Here is a 6000-nt window from a genome sequence, read left to right on the forward strand (position 1 = left end):
AAAACATGTACTCCAAATTATTCAAAAACAAAAGGACCAACCCAAACATATAGATAACCGGATTTCTAAATAGACATTTTTGATGAAAAACCACAGTAATATCTTTTGATCATTTGAGTTTTTACTGTAGACGGTATCACATGTTTATTTCAATTTTGAAAAAAAATGCGATTCATGTAAATGTCCTGTTCTATCTATACTTTTTTTCAGTTCGATCTTGGCTGGTCAGTATTAGTACAAAATGTCACCACTGGCATCGATAAATAATCTTTGGTTTTATGTATATTTTGTGTTTCAATGTTTAAATTTAATTCATCTAACAGCATCTTGCATTAGATATGCTTGGTACAGTCTTAATTTGCATAATTGGTTTATTTCTACTATTCTGTTGTTCTCACTTGTGCACAAGCAGTGCGATGGTTTGCGAAAAATGAGAGCCAGTACCTCTGACGAAACCTCCAGGGCGGGAGTTCCTCTGGTAAAAAAAAATAGAATAAATAGATTAAAAATAGCAGGTGCACCCATTATAGAAATTATGTTGTAAATGCAATGAATTTTAAAAAGAAATTATTTTTTTTTAAATCTGTTTATACACTGTAATATCATTTTTCATCAGATTCGTCAGATTTGTCAGTTCCTGTTCTGTCGTTAATAACAATTGATTTTTGTTCAAATTTCTTTCCAGAGTTTTCAGTAGTTGTACTATTTTGATAATATTTTATTATTAGGAATACTTCATTACAGATTTTACAGTTCTTGTACTATTATTATTGACAATATTTGATTGATTTTTAGACATATTTCATTTCAGATTTCTTTGGCTATTATACTGTTATTAAAAACAATTGATTTTTAGGCAATTTTTTTTTCAAAATTTTCAGCTCTCGTTCTATTATTGATTCATTTGATTTTTATAAATGTCTCATTTAATATTTTTTCAGCTCTTATACTGTTATTAAAAACAATCGATTTTTAGGCAAATTTATTTTCAGATTATCCAACATGTACTATTATTGATAACATTTGATTATTAGGAATATTTTATTTCAGATGTTTCAGCTCTTGTACTATTATTTATAAAATTTGTTTTTTAGGCATTCTTCTTTTCAAATTTTCCAGCACTTTTTAGACATAGACAAGAATTTCAGATATTCCAGCGCCATTATTAATAATAATTGATTTCCAAGCAAATATTTTTTTATTTTTTAAATTTTTAAGATATTGCGCGGGGACGCTCCATTTTGCAGGATAGCCGTGTTAGAATATTAATCCAAGATACGGCCCTGTGCAACAACCAAATACTAAGTCAGCATAAATAAGCGAGGTCAGCACCACGGAAGAGTTCCAGAACAGTAGGATACATTGCTCCACAGCATCTCCGGATTTAGCGCATGCGCACTGTCCTGTATAGAATTAACCATAGAAAAGAATAAACTCTATGAACTATATTGTTTTTCTTTTCTAATAGCGGCCCATTAAATTGTTGTATTATTCTTGGTAGTCTAATATACATTGGTTTTAAAATATGGAAGAACAAGGGTAAGTGCAAAATGTAAGGTTAAATTTTTAAAAGTTATAAAATCCAAACAGCATCAGTTTTATTTATAGTAGGACTTTTAGTTGCCAAATTTATAACAAATCATTTTCAATGACCTGGAATAGGTATCAACATATGTTAAAATGTATTGACTGAGATGTCTTTTAACTTTAAAGTACAATCATCCATTGGTTTTAGGCCAGTAAATGTACAATATGTTAATCGAAAACTCGAGGTAGTCAATTCATTAATGGGGTTTGTGGATCAAGAATAGTAGCGATAATTGGAGATTTTTAGGAAAATTTTGCTGCTTTCATATATAGTGATGGCTTTTTCGTTTGGTTTTAACTATGTTGGCTGTGTTTGATATAAAGAATTTTGGTCTTTTTATGGTTATGTTTATTTATATGGTTCTTGGAGTTAATTGTTGAAATATGGTGTTTTTATAAATACTTCTTTTTATTGTTTCATTTTATTCAATATTTTTTTAAATAAAATGTGTTATTTCAAAAAGTTTTCAATGTTTTTTCCCTCCTTATATATAGTTTCAACATTAAATCTAGTGTTGGGAACTATCATCTGAAATTGACTATCGACTGTTTAGTAATTGACTACTTTTTACTATCGACTGTTTCAGTCGCTATTTTTGGTTTTTATGATTTTTTTGGTAGTTTGCTTGTAAGTAACAATATATTGTATATTAATATTATAGCATTTTGGTACGATATTTTTCAAGGTTGTTAATGTAAAAGGGTAAAAAGATTAAAATTGGGAATCATAAATAATAAAATATTTTGACTATTTTTATGCCAATAATAGGTAATATTTCGATTACTCTCTCGATTTTTATTTAAAAATATTTCCGTTCAATAATAAATGTAGCATTTATATTATTTCATTCAGATCAATTTTAATTATTTCATGGATTAGTTTTGTTTCTATGATTAGGTGCAATAACCATAAATACTATATAAAAATTAAACTAAGGGAAGCATAAATGACCATATAACTGTTTTTCGTAGTCGGTTCAATTTTTTTGTTAAAAATATTTGATTTTTCTCTTTTTAGTGTTAGATATTTACTCAATAAATAACTCAGTTATTTTATTAAGTATTACAATGAGTAGGCCAAGTAAAGATGAATTCCGGTTGAGGAAAAATAGGAATAAAGAAACAATAATTGAAAATAAGGAACGCTTCATGCCCTCGGGTCCGTTAGCTAGCCTAGGTGATTTGACACATGTTAACTAAACTAGACCAAAAAGTTATTGTCCATAGAAACAGTTGTCTACTATAGTTCTACGAGGCCTTATATGCTATGGTTGGTGCTTAAAAAGCAAACTGAACGGCTTTTGCACTGAACTACGGCTTATACACAGACATCTGATAAAAAATATGTGAAAACTTTGTACGTGCCTTTGAAATTTGAGGGTTTCCCTCGATTACTACAGACTATGATCGGCAAACTTCAAACCAAAAAATCTCCAAGTTTCGACGCAATAGAAATAGCAGCAATAAATCTTACAAAAAATATACAGGAGGCAGCATATTCCGCGACTCCCAACATTGAAACATTTCCAAGAAAAAATACACATATATCATGTACAATACAGAAAAAGATAGCAGAAAAAAGAAAGTTACGACGAAATTGGCAACAGCAAAGGACTGAAGAGAATAAAAGAAAATTTAATAGGGCCATAAAAGAGCTGAGAGATCTAATCCAAATCGAACAGAACCAAGGCATTCAAGAATACCTAGAAAACTTGACATCAACTGAGGCTACAGACTATTCGTTGTGGAAAGCAACAAAAAAGCTTAGGAGATCCCAGCAGCATAACCCACCTATTAAAACAAGCGAAAATAATTGGGCGAGAAGCAATAAAGAGAAGGCCGACATTTTCTCAAAACACTTAAAAAATGTTTTTAAACCTTTCCAGTCTCAGCTACATAAAGATGACGAAAATAAAATTACTAGCTTTCTAGATTCGCCATTTCAAATGGATTTACCGCACGAGAAATTAACGGTCAAAAAAGTTAAACATACAATAATGAGAGAGATTAATATTAAAAAAGCTCCTGGTTATGACTTAATTACTGGCAAAATTTTAAAAGAACTATCAGAAAAGGCTATAAAACTATTAACATATATATTTAATGCTATGCTACGAATTAATTACTTCCCTAGTATCTGGAAAGTAGCTAAAATATTAATGATACTTAAACCAGGAAAAATACCAGAAGATGTGACCTCCTACCGACCTATAAGTTTATTACCAATAATTTCGAAAGTTTTCGAGAAGTTATACATAAAAAAACTAAACTATATAATAGAAAAAAGAAAAATTATTCCAGAACATCAGTTTGGCTTTCGCAATAAGCATGGGACTATAGAACAAGTGCATAGACTTGTAAACCAAATAAACGCTGACCTAAATGCCAAAAGATATTGTTCGGCTGCTTTCCTAGACATATCTCAGGCTTTTGACAAAGTATGGCATACGGGCTTGCAGGTTAAACTAAAGAAACTTCTCCCTCATCCGGACTATCAGCTACTAAAATCGTATCTCACTGACAGACATTTTATTGTAAATCAAGGCGATGAACATACCGAATTAAATCCTATATATTCAGGAGTTCCGCAAGGTAGTGTACTGGGTCCAGTACTGTATCTTCTGTATACGGCTGATCTGCCCACCACAAAAATAACTACTGTGGCAACATATGCAGACGATACAGCAATCTTAGCATCCCATGAAGATCCAGTCACAGCATCAATAAACCTACAAACCCACCTGGAGCAAATACAATTATGGTTGAAGACATGGCGCATTAAAGCCAATGAATCAAAATCCACGCATATAACGTTTACCCTGCGTAGAAGAACATGTCCACCAGTAAATATCAATCATCGCCAACTCCCCCAAGCAGACCATGTAAAATATCTTGGTATGCATTTAGATCGACGCCTAACCTAGAAGAAGCACATACTCTCTAAACGGAAACAACTAGGACTAAAATTATATCAAATGTATTGGCTCATTGGGCGCAAATCCAAGTTATCATTAGATAACAAGGTATTGCTGTATGAGTCTATACTCAAGCCCATTTGGACATATGGAATTCAACTATGGGGTACCGCTAGCAAATCCAATATATCCATCATTCAACGGTTCCAAAATAAGGTGTTGCGTGCCATTGTTGATGCTCCGTACTATATTTCAAATAAAGTGATACAACGCGATATTCCTCTAGAACCTATAACGAGTGTAATCCAACGTGTTTGTGTGAAGTACTTCGAAAGAGTGTCAGTGCATCCCAATGTACTCGCTAATCAGCTAAATATGCGACGTGATAGTGAAGTGCGTAGACTAAAACGTTTAACACCATCTGATCTGATTACTGGACATATGTAGAGTTTAGAATAAGCATTAGAATAAGACTAATTAATTAAGATATTATTTTATACAGAAGATTGCTTAATGAAGTGATTTTCTACATGCCATGTATATATAATATAAACAGAAGAAATACTTATTGCCAATAGGGCAGATTGTGGACTCACGAAGAGCAATAATAAAAAAAAAAAAAAAAAAAAAAAAGTTTCGACGGAATATCGATTACCCAGTTAAAAAACTCCCGCATAAGCAGCTAGCGGAACTGTCAAACATCATTAACTCCATCATGAGGCTTCAACATTTCCCGGCGTCTTAAAAACACGCACATATAGCGGTTATTCCCAAGAAAGGAGCAAAATCATCTCCATCTGACTACAGACCCATCAGCCTTCTCAGTGCCATTTCGAAGCTTGCCGAGAGGGCAATACTCTACGCTCTCAACTCTTTCACAAAGGAAAACAACATCATTCCTGATGAACAATTCGGCGTTCGCGCTCATCACTCATCCGTCCATCAGGCTACCCGTCTGGCTGCACACATTCATCACGCTCTTGACCAACGTAAAAAGCTTGGAGCAGTCCTTCTGGACCTAACCAAAGCCTTCGACAAGGTCTGGCACGACGGTTTGATCGCAAAATGCGTGTGGTTAGTCCTCCCAGAAGACCTAACCGCTCTCATCAAGTCCTATCTATCGGACAGATCTTTCCAGATCAAGATCAGGAAAACACTTTCCAGTCGAAAACAAATCGATGCTGACGTACCTCAAGGTTCTCCACTGGCCCCAGACTTATTTAACCTCTTTATTTCAGGTCTGCCGAGAAAACAGCACATTGACATCGCGTTTTACGCCGACGACACTGCTTTCTTCACAGCCGCCAGGTTCGAAGTTACAATTCATGAACGTTTACAGAAGCAGCTCGATCATACGGTCAAGTGGTTCAAATTCTGGAGGTTGCAAATGAAACCCCTGAAAACCCAGGCCATCATTTTCCATAAGAAGCGTTACGCACTGCGCGTCTCGTAACTTAAGATCGACACCGCAGTAATTCCATGGGTGGATAACATCACG

Source organism: Rhynchophorus ferrugineus, unplaced genomic scaffold (assembly GCF_030347505.1).
Source record: "Rhynchophorus ferrugineus isolate W39M unplaced genomic scaffold, kcgeb_rfMv2 rfM1, whole genome shotgun sequence".
Classification (NCBI taxonomy): Eukaryota; Metazoa; Arthropoda; class Insecta; order Coleoptera; family Curculionidae; genus Rhynchophorus; species Rhynchophorus ferrugineus.